General features: G+C 45.0%; 1 protein-coding gene and 1 long non-coding RNA gene across 3 annotated transcripts in view; one reads left to right on the forward strand and one right to left on the reverse strand.

Moving 5' to 3' along the window:
• Window positions 1–23,223, reverse strand: part of EXOC6B (exocyst complex component 6B) — a 1,319,737-nt gene that overhangs the window by 115,832 nt on the left and 1,180,682 nt on the right. The window lies entirely within an intron of this gene.
• Window positions 1,882–23,223, forward strand: part of LOC138296252 (uncharacterized) — a 187,066-nt gene continuing 165,724 nt past the window's right edge. The window contains exons 1-2 of the long non-coding RNA XR_011203795.1: window positions 1,882–1,970; window positions 8,385–8,452. This is a non-coding gene — a long non-coding RNA (uncharacterized lncRNA). The remainder of the gene's footprint in view (window positions 1,971–8,384; window positions 8,453–23,223) is intronic.

The following is a 23,223-nucleotide window of genomic DNA, read 5'->3' on the forward strand; positions in this document are numbered from 1 at the left end:
AAAAATGCTTTGTTGATTGTGTCTGCTGACATCAAGGTATACATTGGGATCCCACTTTGGTAGCCACAACACTTACCACTGTCTTTAGCCCTTCATCTAGGGCGACCAGGCATCCTGGATTTGCCTGGACAGTCCTGTTTTTTTACCGGTTGTCCCTGCAGATTTCAGCAAATTTGGCTTATGTCCCAGTTTTTAGAGGTAGCTGACTTAAAATTGTTTTAATTACAGGTACAATGCTGGTTTAAAAAAGATAAATGTTATTTATTTTCTTAGTGCCTCTTCTGTATTCCTATGTTGATGAGAGCTGTCTTTCTGTGAAGCGCTGTTGATGTAAATATGTAGTCCTTCTTCCATTTTTGTAAAATATCCCTGTTTTTGGTGCTCAAGATTAAGGCTCCCGGTTTTCCGTTGTTACAGATAAATACAGCCAAAAAACAATGCGTTTCCTGTCTGCATTTATTTTAAAGATGGAAAAATGCAGAACACTTGGCTTCTTTTGAGTCACTTTTCATACTGTCTTTCCTCAATTCCAGATTAACAGCTGAGCAGATGGATGGTGTGAGGAGTTCAAAAGAGGGCGAGATTTCCTTAAATAAGAACATATGTCAACATCCATTTGTAGTATAATGCTAATATTTCCCCATGGGTGTATTGTTATATTTGGCTGCTTAATTTTCTAAAACTCGTTAGTCGTTAGATTACGAGGGGACTTGTATTTGTTAAATAAATGGGGAACTATACCAGTTTATTACTTAATTTATTGACAGAACACAACATAAATACAGATAAAAAGGCAAAAACATATGGATAAATACAGAAGGAAATGTTCCAAAAATAAATACTATAAAACAGGGGGCCCCCTACTCAAGATCTAGTCACGCCACCTTTATTTAACTCGGTATACAGAGCCGCCTCTGAATTACCTACTAGCCATGCCTGATCAATTGATCGTGGAATAAAAATGTCCCGTCCGCGTATTTAACAATTTGCTGTTTATGCATTCGCTGGTGCCAGTTTGTCACGTCGTCTGTGAAGTACTGAAAAGAAAAACAAGCCCGTCGGTCTAATATCTAAAACGTACCTCAAGGCGGACCAGCACTGGCACAGCGTAAGAGAAATGAACCTGATGTGTTCTGCCAGGTGAACGCTTGATGCCATAATCACCTGCTCAGTTTCGATAAGGTTCGCACGGATGTTTTACTCTGTATGGCAAACCACTAACACTCCCGTCCCAGCTCAATTTACACATTTAAAACTTACTTCCTCAACTCTTCCTTCATTACATTAAGCAAAATGTTCCGCCTCCGCAGTTGCAGAGGCGCAGTAAACTATGATGGAAGCTGTTTTCACAGTATGCCAGTCCAGAAATGGGTGCATGCAGGGAAAAATCTCTAGAATAAAGGTTTATCGTCGCTCTAAAGTTAAAATAGGAGCAATACAATTAAAAATAATTTTAGGTCACTAGCGCTAAAGCACACTTCGATGCCGGAGACGTTGTTAAGTGTTAATTTGCTGCCGCCTGCAGGAAGGTGGCGGCCACCTTAACTCCGGGCGGTGGGTTACGAGCCGGTTAGTATTCAGTAATGTCACAGTCGTTGATTGAATGGAGCTTTACGTAAGCCAAGTTCACTGTAAGATGCATTTCCTTATTGTTTACACTTTCAGCCAGAAAAAAGCCTGACCTCCTGATAACCCAAGCCCGTCTGTGGGAAGTTGCGCCTTCACCTCCGCATGAACTTTCTATATTATCATCCTGACAAGGCTCACCTCGCGCTGAACTTGGAGCCGACTGTCGAGGCACGCGGTCACGTAGCTTTGATTAAACATTACAGACCGGTTATAAATGCAATGAGCATATTGTTATTTCCCTTCCGCTGCAGAGGGCTTCGTACGTGGGCGACAACGACACTGACAGGCACAACAAGAAGGACACACGCGTATTCACCGGCCTCAGAAATGCCACGACACAGGTGACCAGGCAGTAGTTTCCATTTCACTGCGCCATCGAGCATTGTTAGTTTTATTATGAAAAATTACCGTGTTATTAGTTTTGTCTATTGTTTTTGATTAAGGATTTTACACCAGTCTATTTCTTAATGTATATATTTTACATAACAATCAGAATCAATTTCTAGATAAAAACCAATACAATTTTCAGGGACACCTTAAGGATTTTTGGGGCCCTGGGCCAAAAAAATTTGGGGGGCCCTGTTCCGAACAGTTTTGCATTTATGATTCAATTTCGGCTTTTTCATGTCATCTGTTGCCATAACACTGTACAGGCACAATAGTCTAAATTGTAAATGAGCTTCAATCTAATATTCAGGGACAATAATGTGTTTGGTTTTTCAATATTGTAATATACAGGCAGCTCCCTAACATTATTGCAAATAATCCCTGCGCCCCACTGCCATTTCTCACGTGAAAGGTCCTGTTTTGATCTAAGAGGTTCCTCTTTTATGGAAGTTGCATGATGTTGAAGAACAAATTTAACATTTCTCTGCAAAATGTCATTAATACACATTATACATTAGTGGTATTAAAAAAGAAAGCAAGTTATATTTAAAACAATATATGTTTAAAAGGTATTCAAGGTCATTTGAGCGGCAGCAGCAGCTGGTTGGAGGTTGGTCAAATGGAAAGGGCAGTAAACGTTTTCTGAAGGCATGGTATCTGATGTTACATCATGAACAAAAGGCCAGTGTACATCTGGATGTGTGGTAAATACTATTCAAATAGGGAAAGAATCCGAGGAGCCAGGGGGCAACAGTGTAGCAAAGGTGACCTGAGCCTGAAAGTAAGCATGAGAAATGGGCACTGTTACCTTAAAGGTAACTTTTAAAAGCGTTCTGCTGCCACTTCACCTACGAAACTGGATGGATTAAACCCAGATCTGTGACTGGGGGCGAGTGTTTGAAAAGTTTCAACCCTCCGTCCATCATTTTATTTTGATTTGTGATGTGGCATTGTTGCAATGTGCACCCTAAGTGGCTAGGGTATGCCCAGACATGGGCCCCTTGCTCGCTGTGCCACTGGTTTCAAGCTAGCCTAGTTGAGTGGTGATACCCCAGAACCGGTCCCAGGATGCTTGTTTCCGGTCTAGGGAGGGCCTGGCTTGGCAGTTCGGGCTGGACTGTTCCCATAGGGAGCAGAATAAAAGACTGATTTGCACATGACTGGGTCCAAACTGGGGTGGACTTGGGGAGCAAAATACCGATGGATTAAATCCAGATCTGTGACTGGGGGTGAGTGTCTGAAAAGTTTCAACACTCAGTCCATCATTTTATTTTGTGAGGTTGGCACTTCACCTACTACATAACTGACACTTACGCTGCTGCTTATGGGTCTCTAAATTACGCATCTACTTGTCTTTCCTCCATATCACTACTCTGCTCACTTCTCATGTCCTTCACTTTCACTTTCTTCCCCATTCTCTTTCAGTCTCTCTCTACACCCACTTCTCTCATTCCTGATCTTCCTACTACCATTCACATCCACTCTGGGAATGTGAGAAATCTGCATTATTTACTTTAATGTAACTCCAAGATATTTTGGGAAAATTACGCATAAATAAGTAAAGCACAAAATCTAGCATTTGGCACTATATTTTAATACGAAATATATACTTGCATTCACTTGGATCTCAAGATGCATGTCGTGCTAAACATATAGCACAAAAAAAACCTAAGAGCCACTCAGCAGCTATTTGCATTGTGGTTCTTTGAGTTGTTCGCACGCAGCTCTGTGCTAGATGTTTGCTACAAACAGTGCTTAGTTACGGGATGTGGCATAGAGGACTAATTTTGGGAATTTCGCATAACATGCACAACATGAAATTATGCTGGTGTAACAAATTTTGCTAGAAAGTAATAATCTCCTTTCCTACTTCCTGTTAATTTTTCCGTCTCTAATCCACTCCCCTCTTCAACTCATTCTATCGCAACAGCGTTCATTTAATGTCCCTGCAGCTCTCTACCATTCCCATCTAAATCTCATCTTTACTCCACTCACTCTTTCATCTCCTTCCTCCCGTTCTCCAATGCATCCTATTTTTCCCCATTTCCTTCCCTTTCCTATGCACTTTTGCCTGTTTGTATCACCTTTCTCTCTCTCGTCTTTACCTCTTCCCCGTTTCTCACTCTTTCCTCATCCTGCTTTTTTACGTTCTTTCCTTCTTTGATTCTGCTCTCCATTCCTCCCACATTTTCACCTCCATCTTTTCTTCTTCCTTATTTCCTCTCTCACCTCCATAGTTATTTTCTTCTTTCTCTGTCCTCTACATTTCTACCCTCCCTTTCTCTATCTATCTACACCACATCTCCCCTCTCACTTTTTCTCCTCAATATCCCTTTCCTGCCTCTCCCCTCCTACACGTTCTTTCCATTATTTTTTTCTTTCTATCTTTTTTCAATTCCTCTCCCACCCATTCTTCACCATTCCATTGTCTATCTTGTCTGTCATTTTTCTCCCGTCATTTTCTGTGCTAACCCACAACGCTCCTCCCTTCAGTGCCCAGTGCCCCTAGAAGAGTAAACAAAGATTTAGGTCAAAGGCAGTAAAGTATAAGTAACTTACCTTCGGTAACAATATATCTGGTAGAGACATTCTAGTTGCAGATTCCTTAACTTAGAATTTCCCCCCAGGCATCAGACTGGATCCGGCGATTTATTTCTTCGAGCAATACCCTTGCGCGTCGATAAGTGATGTCGGTCAACTCCGCAGGCGTCTTAGTCGCCGTGATGACGTCGGGAGTAGTACATAGACGCAGCCTCAGCGTAGTGACATCAGTTTCTTTTCACGACTTTCCTTGCCAAAGCGCAGAGCTGTGAAGAACACTGAAATTGATGCGCCAGTGCTAGGGCCCTGAATGGGGAAGCCCTGCCCTTAGAAATCAGTTCGCAAGCGGAGAGGATGGGTGGGTCGATAAGGAATCTTCCCCTCGCGCAAGACCGGGGCCTATATGGAGTCGAGCGTCGGTCTGCCATAAGCTTGAGGGACCACTTCCTCAAGGCCTTCGGGTGCATGGCCTGGCACTTGGAGCACGACTTCGGGTCGGGGTCGTGCTCCATGCACCAGAAACAGACCCGATGAGGATCCGTCACTGACATCATGCGGTGACGGTCCTCGCACGGTTTGAAGCTGGTCTTCGGGGACATCCCTCAATGCAAAAAAAAAATAAAAAAATAAAAAATAAAAAAAACTCGCCAAAAGAGTTGAAGTCGGTCAAAAATTGCCCAAGTGTAGCTCTCTGCAAATCAGCGTGTGGCGCAGAAAGCAAAGAACTGACGCCACTGCACTGAGGCGGCATCTATGTACTACTCCCGATGTCATCACAGCGACTACGACACCAACAAAGCCTGCAGAGTCGACCGATGCGCAAGTGTATTGCTCAAAGAAAAAATCTCCGGATCCAGTCCGACGCCTGGGGGAAAATTCTAAGGTAAGGAATCTGCAACTAGAAGTCTCTATCAGATAACATTGAACAGGCTCATTAAATAAACCAAATCTGGTTAAAGGCACACTTGGGCCGCATTATCCGAGGACCCAGTGCCACTGTGGTAGCTACATCCCTGTCAGTTTACAAAGAACGAACAATTAAAGCTGGCAACAGAGCTCCAGCTTCCATCTACATGTATATCCTAAGTGTGCTATGCAGAAGCAGCAGCAAGCTAGTTGGCACAAGGTCTGGGAAAGTGTAGCTGAGATTTCCCTTTGTTCTTTTATACCTGAAGCCTTAATCAAGGAAATTGTTGCAAATTTTACATAGGGGTATATGATGCACATCTGATGACATGCTAAGTCCTGCTGATTAAAAATCATTATTGGAACAAAACCTATTAAAACAATATACATTTGTAAATGGGCTTTCCACTTTGCTTTAACCTTGTCAAAGCGTTTGACTCATGTAGTTGTTCTCATTATTTGAATTAGATAACGTCCAAAGTCCAGCTGTGCCAAGTTTTCCGCGTCCATGTGTGACGTGCTGCTCCAAGCTAGGTTTTTTCTTTGAATTCTGGAACTTGCAGTTTTCTTTGTTCCATCAAAAAACAGGACGACAAGTCCCCAAAATCAGAGGAAAAAACCTGGACTGGAGCAGCACATCAAGCATGGACTTGGATAAGCTGGCAGCTACGAAAGGCTAAATAACTTTTATTGCCTTTGTTTACCGATACACTATCACCCTCCACCCAGAAAAGCACTGTTTGAAGCATTAACTCTTCATGTGGGGATAAATGTCTGTTATATCTGCTCACCTGCAATACCACAAAGCTAAAGCGGTTATTCAATTCTTTCAGGCATTTGATACCATGCACCTACATGCTTAATCCACAAGGTGGGTTTGAACAGTGCTTTTGTCGGGGGCGTGTCTAGCCAGCCAAGATGGCAGGCGTTTAATTTTGCAGCCCAACACAAATCCTTACTAAACCCCACATAACGGGTGCCGACGCAGATGTGGTGGCTGCCAGAACGCAGTACTGACAGAGGAGACGCTGTCAGGGGCCCTCCACGTCCTGAATATGCCTTGCCAACCAGATCTCAGACTGCGGGCCCCACTGCCGGTGTGACGGCGGGCCTAACTAGAGGAGAACTATGAGGACCACCTGCACCAGCCCTAGGATCAGGCGGGTGCGGCGTCAGCATGGAGGCGAGGCTGGAGTGACCAGGGTCCCCGGGGAGGCGCCAAGCCACGTAACGTTGAGGGAGCAGGGAGGTGAGAAGCACCAAAGGAGAGGTGAGCGGCCACAGATGGGGAGCCTGGGGGAAAAGGGGAGTTCTCGCCCTCTCGTTCCCATCTTACCTGCTCGGAGGCTGCAGACACCTCAGGGACATCAAGCCTGTTGCCTTCCTGCTATGCAGTGGAGCTGGTCTGGGCCAGTCCTTGCATAGGCCCTATGAGGGGAGGGGATGTGCATAGCAGGGCCTGATGGCTTGACTGTGGGTGCGACTGAGAGGCTTGATGCCCTGAGACACTGCAGTAGGGGCCTGTAATTGATGCTGAGGGCCTTCCCCCTCCCCTTGGAGAGACTGGGGGAGAAGACCGGATAGCCCTGAAGTGGGAAGGGGGAGTCGCACCTGGTGACCCACTACTTTAGATACCACGGGGGCCAAACATATGGGGGGGGAATAGGGGAGGAGTGGGCAGTATGGGCCACCTTGTGTAGTTCTGAGGTGACCATCTCCACAGACACTGGCAAAGGCAGCTTTTCGCTACCATGTACTCCGCCTTTGCAAGGGGGGCGCTGATCTGGATACAGGTGGGGGTTCCTTTTGAGAACACCACTGTGGATGCAGATAAAGAAGGCCATTATGTCTTAGTTGAGGGATGTCTTTGTGGCAGGCTGGTGGTGCTAGGTAACATGCATAAACATAGACCTCATTCTTTTTTACCCTGTTGTCTAGCTTGTGCCACTTGATAGGGGGACAATACCTTATTGGAGGTGACTTCAACTCTGTCCTTGATACGACTATGGACCGCTCCACTCCCCCACTCCCGGGGGCCACGGCCAACCAGGTGGCCACCAGTATGACAGCTTGGGTTACACACTGGGACATTGAGGACCCCTGCTGCACACCACAGACAGAGATTATTCCTATTATTCAAGCCTCTATCAGGTCCATACTAGGACTGGCTGATTTGTTTGGACCAAATCACTCAGCAATTGTATAATGATATAGTGCACACAGAATACCTTGGCCGTACTTTGTCAGGCCATAGCCCCCTCCTTTTGGCGCTGCAACCGATCGATGCACATCCACCCATACCAACCTGCTGACTGAATGAGGCGTCTTTGGAAGATGCTCCCTTCAGAGATGCTCAGACAGACAGAATAACAGACTACTTTACTTCCAAACCAGGGGCAGCATTGAGCCGCAGCATTGAGGGGGTAGTGTTTGGGGCAGACAACAGGTATTGGATGTGACTTAGAACATGCCTCCTAAAGCTAGAGAATGATCTCCCTGTGTGAGCCCTGGGGCTCTCCCACCACTGTTGGAAACACAAGAACAGTATAATGTGGCTCTGGAGTGTTTCAAATGCCAAGATTATAAAAAATATGCAAATCAGGTTCATGAAGAGGAGGGGAAATCGGGAAGACTCCTGGTTTGGCTGGTCAGTCTGGACTCTAGAGGTAGCCTTATCACTCGACTTAAGTTAGCTGAGGGGGCAGTTATTTTTTCACCTAATCATATTAATGATGCTGTGGTAGGCTACTGGCGGTACAGAGGACTCTGAGACGGAGATAAGGTAAGTGATGTTTATTTATGTGAGTTCTGGTGCAGGTCTAATGATGGAAAATGAAAGGGAACGGACTCCGGTAACTGTAGATCTATTTGAGTCTTCTTTTGTCCAATATTAACCGTCTCTTCTTCTCTGTTTCTTTAAGGTTGGATGGATGTCAGCTCGTCTTGTCTCCCGAGGGTACCGGAAAGGAAAAGATATGGTAGGACAAAGGTAAGTCGGATGTGGGGTTTTTCTTAAGGGGTTCTATTGTTAGTGGCATGCAAGGAAGGAAAAAGGGTACTCTGGGTTGGAGGAAAAGGGTAGAAGGGAAGTGTCCAGTTGTGGAGGGGGGGGGGTATGTCACACGTTTTCTTGGCAGGTATTGTCACTCTCTTTTCTCGGACGTGACCAACCGTGCTCTTGGTGCAAACCCCGTGCCCTTTTCCCTGTTCCCACCCCCAGCCCTCCCTTCGTGCCCGGTTTCCTTTCCTTGCTTCCCTTTATATAAGTAAGGGTTATGGAGTCCTATAAAGGACCGTACCTTGCTGAGCCACGACCCTCCAGGGTCGTGGCTGGGCTCGCTGGCATTGATTTCTGGGTTCTTTGGGAACTTCTCTTCGTGTGTCTCGGTTCTCCCGTCCTGCGGGGAATCCTTGGTTCCGGCGTTCGGTGCTCCTCCTGGACCCAGCGTCTTCCACTCCGTGCTCGGCGTCTTCTCCTCCGTTCGCTCTTCCCCGGACTCCTGGCACTCCACCCCCTTTTGGGAGTCCGTCGTCTCTTTTCTCTACCGAACCCGGAAGTCCGGGTCCGACGCGTCTGATAGCGTTCTCATGTCGTCATGGGAACGCGGCCTTCGTACTGAGGGAATGTGCGGTTGGCGCCAGCTTCGGGAGCTAGTAGACGCGGTCGAGGAGACCCGTCTACAGATGCATTCAGGAATTAATATATCTCCCTTAATTGCCTGCCGCCAGACCTATGGACGAAGCTTGGCCCCTTGTGGAGAACATGCCACTGCGGGTCATCCCATCGGAAGAGTAGGAGTCGCTGGCCACCCAGGTGTCAGAACCAGAAATCAGGAATGCCATTAAGAGCTTGGCAACTGTTGAAATGCCAGGAGCAGACGGACTCCCACTGGAGTTCTATAAGGTTTTTGTGAACGTTCTGACAGCAAGACCTGCAGAAGTATGTGCTGAAGCCTATGAGAAGGGATTCCTCCTAGCTACGACTAGGGAGGCTATGGTGATCTCCTTACCTAAGACCACACTGCACGATTAACAGTCTGTGAATCCAGACCCCTTTCCATGTTGAACTCCAACTTTGAAATACTTAGCAAAGTATTGGCCTCCCTCTGTTACCCCATATGCAGACCCTGATTCACCATGATCAGAATGGGTTTATATCAACCAGTAACACATACCATAATCTCGTAGAGTTTAATCAATACTCTATACTGGCGACCGGCCACCTGATCCCAATGCGGTGATCATATCAGTAGACCTGGGAAAGGCCTGCAATACAGTGTGGTGGGACTTCCTGGAAGCCACTATGCTTCGAATGGGGCTTGGCACTGGCTGGGCAAGATGGATCAGACCATCCAATGGAAAGGGTTAAGAAAGGACCTTTCACCTCTCCCATTTGCAGTAGCTATAGAGCCACTAGCACAAAAGTTTCGTAGGGAGGGAGTGGAATGGGGCATCAGGACAGACGGAGCAGTAAACATGATATCACTGTACGTGGATGATCTGCTTATCTACCTTAAGGATAGCACAAGAGATATCCCCAGGGCATTACAGATCCGTCTCCGGGTGAACAGGAGCAAGACCTGTGTGTTTCCAGTGATAAAGGGTCTAGGCCGTCTCACTTCCTGCCCCACTGATCTACCCTGGGCTCTGCGCACCTTTAAATATTTGGCCATCCAGGTCTTCCATGATTTAAAGGATCTTTGACAGGGGAACCTGGGAAAGGCTTACAGGTCCCTGAAGTCCTGTCTCTCCTTCTGGCGCTCCCTCCGGTTGCCCATCATGGCGCGTATATCGCTTTAGAAAATTGTCATGTTATTGAGGCTTCTTTACTTTTTTGCATCCCTCCCGGTGAAGATCTTAGTGGCATGGTTCAAAAGACTGGATGCACTGCATCAGGAGCTTATTTGGGATGTTGGGCGCCAAAGGGTTGCCCTAACTACACTTCGCTGCCCTCCCCTTGAGGACTAGGAGTACCTGATTTTGAACTGTATTTTTTAAGCTTCCCAGGTTCAATGGATCACAAAGTGGCTGGAGGGAGTGGCTCTGTCAGAGCTGGGACTGTTGGGCGAGGAACCTAACTATTAGCGAAATAATGCGATGGGTGCTGTGCATTTCACACCCGCATACTGGCACAACTATCCCTTGCGCCCCTGGGCTCCCGCTGGTGGGCCTACCCTCAAGGTGACCCCCTCTTTTATTTATTTTGTAATTTTGTTTTACAGCTGGTCAACTGAGCTCTTGGACAGACGCGGGGTTGGTGACACTGGGCGAATGCTTTCAGATGGGTACACTGCTTCGATTTGGAGACCAGAGTGAGTAGACTGGGCTCCTGGTGGGACAATTTCTTACTTATAAAGCACTAACATGTAGTCTGCGAGAGCTGTAGAACCGCTGCAGTGGAGCCACCTACACATATGGTTCTTCAACTCTTTTTGACAATGGAGATGGGAACTCACCTAGTCACATGGTTCTACAGAGTGTTGAATAGTGGTCGATGCGCTCTTCGGGCTCGCTGAGTAACTGAACTGGGGAAAAAACTGTCAGACGCTGGATGTGGGGGAAAGGTGTTAGCGACTTAAATACATATAGTACACTTACACGCACAGGACCTATCTTAACCCCCACAGGATTATAACCATTTATTTATGGGGGAGATTCTTGAGGGTGTCCCCACTGCGCAACACTGGACTCTGATTTTGGCCACACGAGTCACTGGGTTTTTGGATGAAGTTATCTCACGACTGAACCGGACACATTGTCACTGGACAATACCCCAGCAGTTTGTCTGCTAGGCTTCTACCACCAGCCGGCCCCCAAGAAAGTGGGAAACAGGTTTGCGGATCTTGTCCTGGCCTTGGCGAAGCTTCGAATGGTTATGGCTTGGAAATTGCACAGGGGACCTAGCTTGGAGACCTGGGTGAGGGCTGTAAGACAGTGGGCATGGACAGAGGAAAGAGCGCTGCAGCGAGAGGAAGCCAGAGGTAACCAAGGCCGACCCATAGTGCCCCAATGGATTGAGGTGGACAACGAATGGGAGTCCCCTGCAGCGGTGGACAACCCATCAGGAGATGAGATGGTGAGTTGACTGGCAGGGTGGGCCCTGCCAGTGATGGGGATTTCCCCACCACAACCTTGACACCTCCTCCTCACCACAGGACCCCGAACCCCACAGAACAATATATGACAGAAACTGACTTGCACTCCAAAACAAGTCTTAAGCATATACGGACAAGGTTTTAGTTTGGTCATCTTAGAAGATGTTATAACATATTTGATTTTCTGACATTCAATAATCCTAAACATCTGTCCACATCCCTAATCCCTGAAAACAGAGAATGTTTAACTCAACTTGCAAGATGAGCCACAATAAGACACTGTTATTGATCATACTTCAGAATATCCTGTACTCATGGGGCAATATGTCAAACTTGAGTTTAGGAAAGCGCTGTGATAATATGTTTACCGAAATGCCAATAAACAAATGTGTTTAAAAAAAACCAGTGCATCTGTACCTGAAGGCCAAAGAATTCAAAAGTCTGTTTCTTTTTAATTTCTAAGATCGCCATTGGAAGGCAGGTTTTTTGGAACAACTGTAGGCATGTTTCATTTGGGGTCCAACCTTTTATTAACTCAAAACGTAAGAATATTGGGTCAGATGTACGCACATTGTATTCGCTAAAAGTGGTTGCAATAATCTGTGCACCAAAATTTAGCCAATCCAAAGGATTTTTTGGGACCTGACCTACGTACTAATAGGTCGGTTCACAAAATACCGAATCGCAGTGATTACAAACCTCGTGAATGTTAATGAGATGTAGTTAATTGCAACCCACTAAAATTCACTGACGTCACTGGGATGGTGGACTGCTAGGGTCAGTAGACCACCATGTCTGTAAATTATTTTAAATAAAGTATTTTTTTTTTTTTTTTTTTTTTTAACATGCAGGCCGATTTCATAAAAAGAAAACGTGATGCACTAACAAAAACAAACAGAAAAAAACTGAAAAGTTTGTAAAACCAATTTTTTTTTTTGATAATCAACTTTATTGATTTTTATTAACCGTGGTGCAGACTTCTTAGAAAGCACTACAAGGTACATTTCGATTACAGTTCGCGATATCCACATGGCATCTACTGTGAGTCAATGACAGCTACTTAGTAAAGTAGAACACAAGGAAAATGTAAGCATCACCGTGCCACACGCTTCAGCCCACTTGACCCAACCATTTACCCCAAACTAATTCCTGCTTCGATGGACAGCCTCTTGCTTCATATACAGGTTTCTTCTGCATTGTACACCAACCTAGTCCCTTGCGCCATTGTTTCAGGCTTAGGGAACAGGGGCTTTTCCACTTGACTGCAATATCATGTTTGGCTACCATAGTAGCAGTGACCAGGAACGCCTTGTCCACCTGGGAGCCCCCACGCTCCTCAAATGCCCCCAGCAAAAGAACCAGCAGAGTGTCCGAGACCTCCCACCCCAGAACATGAGTGACCTCCTCACTGTCCAGTAGTTGTGGATTACAATACAGGACCATACCATGTGGTAAAAGTCAGCTCAGGATTCTGAACATCGAGAGCAGTCAGGGCTGGGGAGAAAACCCACTCAGTGTAGTATGATGGGAGTAAGGTAGGCGTAGTAAAAGTAAAAGTAGAAATTACTTACCAACTCAATTTAGCCCAGAGAGCATTGACACTGGGGGGGGTCCTGGTTAGCAGGATCCCAGTGTTCTACAGCCTAAACATACTGACACCAGGCAAAAAAAGGAGGTAACTATGCCAGAAAGGTGCTACTTTCCTACAGTCGGGCTCTGCAAAAGGTCAGTGTCTGCTAGGGTGGCTGGTGGCGTGGTGGTTCATACTAGCACGTGGCCCAGTGTGGTGTCCAGCGATGCAGGAGATGGAGAGGCAGGCAGATGGGGATCGGGTTGGCCCCAGCCCATTGATAAAGGTGATGGCGAGGCCACTCGCTTGGCGCTATGCCCTCTGCATGAACGAGTGCGCTGTCTCTTCGGTTTTCAGGGCCAGATCCTGTCTGGGTGGTCCTTCTGGTCCAGAGGTGGAGGTTGAAGCGTTATTTATTGTATAGAGCGGCCACTCCTCAGTGAGCCAAGTCCAGGCCGCTTTTGGAGTTTCAAAGAAGTGACTTTTATTTGGCGAAGACCACTCGGAGCTGTGCCAGAAACAGCAGTCTGTAAGAGAGATTGAGTGATCAGAGTTTCTGGTTGACCGCAGTATAGAAGTGGCACTGTGACTGTACCACTTTCACATAATCTGTGAAGATGAGCACTTTGTTCTTCTGGTAGGACAGGTTTGTGTGAGAGCAAACCTCCTGCACTACATCTCTGTCCTTGAAGTTGAGGATGTGTGCAATTATAGGTCTTAGGGGAGCACCTGGAGGTAACTTGGGCGTCAGATGGGGAAAGGCGGTCTGTAAGCATCCAGGATTTAATCCAAGTTTCCATGAAGGCCACCACTTCTAGAGGTTCTCTCCCATCAGGTATTCCTATGAAGCACAGGTTATTTCCTCAGATGTGATTTACAGCATCTTCCATATGCCAGTTGAGCTCGGCTGTGTGTGATAGTAGTTTGATGACTTGTGTTTTCAGTGCAGTAACATCGTCCTCCACCAGGGACAGATGGTGAGCATTGCTGTGGCATTACGTAGGTCCTGTCGAATAAGATCCATGTCGACAAGTACCTCTCCTATTTTGTTTTTGACAGAAGCTTGGGAGGTATGAATGGCTTGGAGGATGATGGCCAAGTCACCACTGAGGGTAGAACATTTGACTGGGGTGGCACCTTGAGTGGGGCTGTGGCTGGTTGCATATTGATCTATGCGAGTCTGTGACTGCTTTGGACAACTGGATTTGTCTTTGCCTATGGTTGCTGAGAGGTGAATTGCTGCTCAAGATTATTGTGGGGGGTATGGCCCTCTTACCATGGTGGTATGGGAGCATGAGCAGCCTGGCTTTGTGGCCGACACCCAGTCCAGACAGAGACCTCGGGTGTACGACTGGAGTCACATAGGCTCACAGGGCATGCTGAAGATAAGTGAAGAAGACAAGGCCCATACTCTCGGGTTCACCCGGTCTGCTAGTGAGGCCCAAGCAGATTGCTCAACATGATGAGTCTGGTCCGGTGGTATCTGAGTAGCGCTGCAAGTCGTGGGCGATCGCAGTGACAAGTGGGTGTCACCAGCCTGGCTGCCGATCCATTGACTTATCAGCCAGCCCAAAGGGCCCAGGGTGCAGCTCCACATGAGGTGCAGATGGAGCAGGGATCACAGAATCAACTGAGTGGCACAGTCTTTTCCAGCTTCGCAGTGCTGGGGGTGAGAAAGCGTTCCTCCATGGAGCAGTGTTCCCAAGGGTTGCCAGGAGGATGACAATATCAAGAGCTCATATCAGGTGAAGGGCCCTCTCAAAAGTATGAACAAGCTACTGTGGTCCTCAAGGGCCCACATCTAGGGTATGAATCATGTAGGTGGCATCGAGATGGAAACGAGAGTTCAGCGATATTCCTAGGTTTGAAATCATGTCACTGGAGATTCCAGGGAACACAAGTCAGTCAGGTGGGCCCCGGCAATATAGTAATCACAAGCCAGGGCCCTTAATGGCTTTGAAGAGCTATCCTTATTACAACTGCACAACAAAGAAATCACAGCGTGGAGAGGGGCCAAGGCACAGGCCTTCCTAGGGCTGTCTCTAGGGCACCATAGAGTGTGGTTCAGGTACCCCAAACCAGGAGCAAGAGCCAGGCGGTGTGTGCCAGCTCTCCCCACGAGCCGGGTTTGACATTAGCAGGCACCGGGCAGGTCATTTCAGGGCTCCAGGCCCAGTCACCAAGACAGCTACAGCTGGGGCAACTCTGCCCCTGGGCAGGCTCTGGCCCGGCTGCAGTGCACCTGAATATGGAGCAGGTTGCCCAAGTCACAGCGAGAGCCGCCGCGGCTGCTCCACTTGACAGGAGAGACCTCAGGGCCGAGGGCGATCCCCAGGGGAAGACTCACTTCGCGGGTCCATTGCACCACTCCAGACAGCGAGGCAGTCAAAACTGCATCAAATGTTTTCTCACGGTTAGCGAGCCCAGCCTGTGATTGGGGACCACAGGTGTTCCGCTATCCCATGTTGCAGCGGGCCTCTGCCCTAATGTTTCACAGCAGCTGGCAGGAAGGGAACTCTCCTTCAGGGTGTCACCATCTTGCAGCCAAGTGCGGAGTGAGCCTCTGATCAGCTATGGCCCATCATGATGGTTGCCAGACGCCGGTATCATGGTAGCCCCGGACCTCTGTGCTGCAGTATGCAGCAGTGAGGGGTCCCAAATTCTGCGTGGATGAGAGGGAATGACGGAGGGATCCAGATCACTCCTAGAGTGTGACCGTCATCTTGATGCTCTTGGCCACGCCCCAACCCACAAATCTACTCCTATAAAAAAATGTTTTTACCATTCACAAAGGGAAAGGGGCCCCTGGGGTCCCTTTCCCGTTTACGAAAGGGTTACCATTACCTTTGAGGTTGGAAAAAGAACACATTTTTGCAACAGCAAAAATTAACACATACCATAAAGAATTGCTATTTGGAAGGGACATCCTAAACATGTCTCTTTCAAACAGCAATTCTTTATGACTCCGTGAACAGACTTAGACGTTCGGTAACATTACCAAATAGCTAAATGAGATAAGTATATTTGGAAAACCACATTTTCTCATCACAGACTCTGCAATTTACCGAAATTACAGGGTTTGCAAAAAGAAAATTTATTAGTCCATCTAGCCCCAAATGCTCCACCAACATGTATTCTTAGGTTTAAAATTTCACTTAACATTTAAAGCATCCTGTAACAGTATTATTTATTCTCCCAGGTAAAAGGGATCCAATATGCACATAAATAATTTAGCACTCACATTCTTTTGAGATTGAGGCATGCAAATGTCTAATACAATAACAATAGCCATAATCTCTATTAACACCTTGAATGGAATTCTGAGACTGGCCCAAATAATGAGAATTTACAGTCAAGTTCTCCTCACCAAGTAATTATGAGGGGTAATTACCAGCGGTAAACACTTATCACAGGGTGCTAAAAAGTAATTATTCAGGGTCAAAGGAAGAATTATAATGTTGTACGTCAGATGAAAAAAGAACACATACCATTGATGTAAACAGCTCTAACAGTATACAGCCACACCACTAAGGAAGAATGGAATTGAGTTGAATTTAGTCAGCTCAAATCCTGGAAATTACTTTGTATACTTCCTTACCACCAAAGCAAACAAATGCATACTGGCACCATCCAGAGGTGTCTCAACCTGAAAAAGGGGGAAAGGAAAAGGAAGTTTTTTTTCCAGGATAACTTTACCATCTCTCTATAGTTACGAGATTCAGAAAAAGGCAAGGTAGCCCTTATTCAAGTGATGGTAAAGACAACACTGTCTGATTCGGTGACCCTACCAAGGTAACCTAGTAGGATTAAGAAGGGGCCCTCATCCATGAATATATTACATAGCGTGCTTCATCACTGCACCGCTCCCCCAAAATGATACATCTGGATGAACTCGAATAGAGATCTGAATGCTCTTGATTCTGCAGGGATGGATACTGTACAATAATCTAGGGTGTAACCGTACAAGACAATTGTAATGATGGTTGCCCTGATCAGATTAAAAACAAGTCAGTTCTGTAGTATCATGAAGTGAAGGGTGACACTTAGTCCAAAAGAAGTGAGCCAATAGCTACGTTTATTATAGCCTTAAAGCCCACCATAGCAGTTTGTACAGGCTATTAGAGTCCTGCTCCAGAGTTAAAAGGCCAGAGCTGAAGGTGAGGGCCTTCAACAAGGAAGCAGGCCTTTAATGGCGGGTATACCATGCTATGGAGGGTAATAAGGCTATTAATCCTTTCGGCCCCTAAAGGGCAGAAAATTCTAATTAGTCAAACTAAGGCCTCATGGATCCAGAGGGGGATGAAATCCCCGTAGGCTTCATGAGACTTTTGTTCACAGCAACAGCTGTGAGAGGAAAACATTGGAATGTTGATGCCCCAGGGTTCTACCGGCCATTAGAAGCCCAGAGCTACTCTACTGTCTTCAACGGAGCACACAACATTCTAATGTTCTAATAGCTAATATATCCTAAGTCCAAGATACAGGTACACTGACCCCAGAAGACCGCATCCAGTTCCTAACGACTTCTCTAAGTCATCCCAGTATTCTTTTACAGAATCTTACCTTATCATATGCTATTAATGGATGATGATATATACATGACATACATGGAGAACGAAGACACTAATAACTATACCACTCATTTTCCCCCTTTTCTTGATGACACAACCGCATAGACAGTACACATAACATACAACAAATAAACAACTAAAGAACTTAGTCAACAAATCTTTTAGGCAATCTTTTTACACGTGAAGTTTTCCTTAATGGACTAGCAAAATCCCTAGAGTGTAAGCAATTCCCCTTATCCTGCGTGTCCCTTCTCAAGGCTGTTAACACCAGCATCATCCCTCACATTATTCGGACTATCCTTGCTGTATTTAAATATTTTTGCCACACAGGACAAATTCCACGACCTCTTGTAGATCACTGTCACCTATCAATGTATTACGCCACTCACACAGGTTTTCACATATCACATGATCTCCTACCTTCAAGATCATGCATTCTTCAACCTTCTCTTCTTCCAAAGGATACGCTTAGTTACCCATAGGTAGCCTTAATAAACAGTCTGCTTTACAGTTTTTACCTCATGCTATGTACACCACTTCAAAATTCAATTCCAATACTTTTACAGTCTGGCCAATCTAGCTGTGGGCTTCTTTAATCTGACACCTTTGAGGGTATCTACTAATGGACTATGGTCTGTTTGTAAATAAAACACCCTACCCCATAAATATTGTTTAAATTCATTTTTCAACACCCCAAGAACATGCCAACATCTCTTTCTCAATGACTTAGTACCTTGTTTCAACCTCAGTCAACTTTTGTGATGCGAAACCTAAAGTGGCCTCTTTGGCTCCATCCCATTGAGAAAATACAGAACCCAGGCCATACTCAATAGCGTCCACAGTGATGAAATGTTCTGCGTCCTTCTACATAAGGCTGCAATCTTGGAGCAGATACAATGCTTTTCTTAATGAGATAAAATGTTAACACACCGGAGACCAAACAAAATCTGAAATCTTCTCCAAAAGACTTCTGCAACATTCAATCATGCCAGAATACTTGCATATGAATGTAGAATAAAATTTGCACATTCCCAAAAAAGGATCTAAATTGGTCCTTGACATTGGGATGAGGAGCTTTAACAATCCCCTCCACCAATCCAGGTTTGGGGTGGACCTCTTTAGATGACAGAATATGACCAAGATACTCTACTTCGTTGACCTCAAATAAATACTTATCTTTTCTCAGAGTAACATCACTGCTGCAAAATGCATTCAAGATAAGACGAATTGTGTCCTTATGCTCTTCCAATGTATTGGCAAACACCAAGAACTCATCTTGGAACACGACAATGTTTCTTATTCCGTGAAGTATTTTTGTCATTATCTTTTGAAACACTAGAACCAGACCAAATGGCATCCTACAAAACTGAAACGTGCTATCAGGTGTCACAAAAGCCGTTAAGTGACATATTCAACCTCTCATACAACTTGATGGTATGCAGCTTTTAGATCCAATTTTGTGTAATGTTTGGTTTGACCTACAGCTGTGACGAGATCTTCTATGCAAGGAACTGAAAACACTTCCACCCAAATAGCACTGTTTAAACTCCTTAGATCAACACATAATTGGAGAGCTCCAGATCTCATTTTAGCAAATACAACTGTGGATAGCCATTGTGTGACGTCCACAGGTACGAATATACCACCCTGTTGCATTTTAATCAAAATCTTATATAAATCGCCTCTCACACTAAAAGGCAAATTGCACAATTTGTGTTTCATGGGTGTACAACCCTCCTTTACTTTAATCTTGTCTGTGAACACTCTGATGAACTTGAACCTTCTCATTAGTAATGGTCCCACCAATATTGTGATTGTCTTCTACCATTACTGGGTGTTTCTTTCCAGGCCTCATTACAATACCGAAATCAGCTTGATTCCACCAACCTGGCACACTGATGCCCTTCTATGCTGTGTAAACTTTCCCTTTGATTTTCATACTGGAAAAGTCAACTATTAAACAGAAATACCCAAATAAGTCAATCTTTCTTTCCTAAAAGCCTGTAGTTATCACATCAGGAGGAAATAAAGCCTAGTCAGCCCAATTCCCATTGAATTTGGTGATATCAATGATGACAATCCTAGCACCAGAATCAAACAGGAGGGATAAGGTATAGCCCTTAATTAAACATTCAACCAAAGGATCATTATAACATTTGGTATTCGGATCACCCTTTGCTTCTATAATATCTACTGCCAGCCCAAATTCCTCTACCTATTTCTCTAAACAATCTATGTCTTCAATGGCATCCTGACTTTGAACAGCATACTGTACCTCTTTTACCACCAGGACGTTTGACACCTCTGCACACCAGGACCAAAGTGTCCTGGTTTGTTGCATTTCCAACACTCTTGAGAACACAATACTCTTTCAGGTAGAAAAAGCACATGGCACAAAAAGAACAATATGCTGAAGCGGTGGTGTCAAAAATATGATATTTTGGGTCGCACCACTACATGGTTGCACGCTGTAGTACACAGACGTTCTCGTCAAAGATAAAGTACAAGTGCAGACTGCTGAAAGCGTGGGGCCTTGAACATGCGCAGGGCTTATAATATGGCCTGAGCAAGAGCAACAGTTCAAGACCACTTCTCGATGTATGCTTGAGTCAGAATAGCCCAACTGTCAAACGTACTGTGCGGCTAATAAATGCCAAAATAGAGTTACTGTATGGTGCAAACTTACTCCACATGTTACCCTATGCTGGGAATCTGTTCCACAAGTCTTCGTAACAACTATCATAACATAGTTGAATAGCTCCTTAATGTGTCTGACAAAAGCGTTGGATCGCTTGGGCTCAGAATATAGCTTTGGTCCAAAGTTCTCCTCGTCACCAAATGTGAAGGGTGACACAAAGTCCAAGAGAAGTGACTCGATAACTACTTTCATTAGTTAATATATCCTAAGTTCAAGATACCTGTGATTCTTCATTGTATCTTTAACACACTAATATATGGACACACATCCAGACTTACATACATGAAAAAAACAATATACCAAAGGCTGTACCATGTAGATCTAATTAGCAGCGCAGAGGCCATTATTACCTTCCAACGTCCGTGAACAGTACTTGTATTTTTTTTAATCTTATCAAGGCCACCATCATTACAATCGTCTTATACCGTAGACAATTTTACAGTCTCCATCATACAAGATAAAGAGCTCTCAGATCTTGGGTAGAACCCACCCAGATACATCATCATTGTGGGTGAGTGTTCCAGTGATGAATAATGTTGCGTAATATTTGTGGGTAAGAACCCCCTTTTAAACCTTGTTAGGTTGTCTTGGCAGCATCACAAAATTGGAAAGTGTTGTCTATACAACACTTGAATAAGGGCTACTTTACATTTGTTTAGTTCCGACCCAGAGCTGGCCACATGCAGATGACTGATATATGAGGAGAAAAGAACTAAAAAGAGATGCACAATGCTACCTGACAGACAAAACACCCTAATGAGCCAGCAGTAAGTTCCAAACTCCAACAGAGCATTCAATTAAGGGAAGTGGGTTACCATAACAAGGGATGATTGCAAATAGACAATAAAAGCATATGAGTAAAATCTGAATCGGAAGCAAACCAGTGCAGAAAGGTTCCTGCTTAAGAAGGAACTACTTAACCCGCTAAGACATCTGGCAGAAATGAGAGAGAACGCAGAAAAGTTGGTAAATAAGGTAGATCATCTCAAGTGCAAAAGTCTGAATCACAACCCCTGTATGAGAGAGGATGGTTAAAATAAGCGGAAGCACCATTCAAAAATAATAGGTAAGGTTGGACATGGCTACTGTCAGAGCAGCAGGAGTATGGACACCGAGGCCTATTGTCCCAGTGCTACTGTACTCCTTACAACTCCACTGAAGGTAATGTTACTGATTGGGTGGGCTAGGGTTTTTGACATAGTGATCTTTCAATATAAAGCGCAATAACGTGTGTTGATAATTCTGGATGGAGCGAAAGGTAAGGCAACATTAGGCACTTGCCCAAAGCAGCAACCAGCAGAGGGCACCTCTTTGCAAGAAGAAGTAACAGACGTTCATGCTCTAAAGTTTTGACTGTTGACACGAATTGTTGCACTGGGGCTGCTGCTAATGAGCAACTGTATTCAACAAGTGCAACTCATTCTTCACCCTTCTATCATGAACGAAGGTTGCCAGGACGTCTATGCACCGTCTGATTACTTCAACATAACGGAAAACACAGCAGCTGACGAAAGGCAGGATTTACAGATGTTTGTATTTCTATGATTGAAGGGGGAGAGGATTACAGCTAAAGAATGATGGGCTGGCAACAAGCAAGGGTTGACAAACGTTACTGCAGTCTGTACAGTTGCCAAAAGAAAGTTCTGATAAAAAGAGTTGGAAATTGTTCTCATACCATAGGAGCGTAAACTCTGGACGGCCTCGCAGGTACAATACTTCATAGAATGTGCCTGCTAGGAAACCTAAGCGTGTGTGTTTAAGGATGACACGTAGCAAGAACATAACGTTTAGTGAGTGACTGCATTCCTCCAAAAAGTGTTTAAGTAAGAGAGGTCACATCTGAGTTAGATAAAATAAAGAGCTGGGAGTTCAGCAAAAGGAGCATCAGGGCGTTAGATAAACTGACGTCTGAAGGAATACTGCACCAAAGCCCAACCCTCTCCATCCTCCAACACACCCACCCCACATCTTTGTACAACAAAACCTCCTTGGCAGCGACTCAGCCTTTGTCTTAAAATTGACCACTAATCTATAATGCCATCAAACACTGGATATTTGCTCATATAAGCATTAATGTATGTCTATTGATGCAGCCATATGCAAAATTCTCCATGAAGAATGTAATAGCCTTGTTCATACATGCAGTGTCAAATGTTGTCATGGTTATTCCTAAAATCATGATGTTCCATTGACAGATTCAAGAGCTATAAACCGGAAAGGTTTCTGCCCATAAACTCGACTTTATCATTGGTTCCCAGTTCCCTGAAAATTATTCTAGTTTTGCCAGTTGTATGTAATCTGAGCATACAAATTGGAACATTCTATATGGACCAGATTGGATTAAATTTGAACTTTAAAATTTTTTTTAACAAGTCAACGGGCAATGAGTTTCAGACCTTACATATCAAGAGGAGTACAGTGATCAATTATGTAGTACATTTAAGACTGGAAGATGTTATGACCAAATGTATTGCACACCAAAAGTCTATATCCTGGTGACAGAACAGGAGATGTTGCCACACCACAATGCCCATGTTTTGCCACTGCAGATAAGCCAATCTAATCCTACACATTGGATACCGCCTCTGCTCACCCTTCCACCTTTTCTCGATCAGCATAAGAAAAACAACCAAACTGAAGGCACCAGATACAGGTGGCAGCTGATCATATCCTGCTTTTGGCTTGTCAAATTCAATCAACACAACCTGAGCAGAGACACCGCTCATGTTCATTTTCATCCTCCCTACCTCCCAACATTTTTTTGACACTATCAAAAGAGGACCACTTTTACAATGCAACAATAACTGTAAACTTGTCATAGAATCA

The sequence above is a fragment of the Pleurodeles waltl genome, chromosome 1_2 (assembly GCF_031143425.1).
Source record: "Pleurodeles waltl isolate 20211129_DDA chromosome 1_2, aPleWal1.hap1.20221129, whole genome shotgun sequence".
Taxonomy (NCBI): domain Eukaryota; kingdom Metazoa; phylum Chordata; class Amphibia; order Caudata; family Salamandridae; genus Pleurodeles; species Pleurodeles waltl.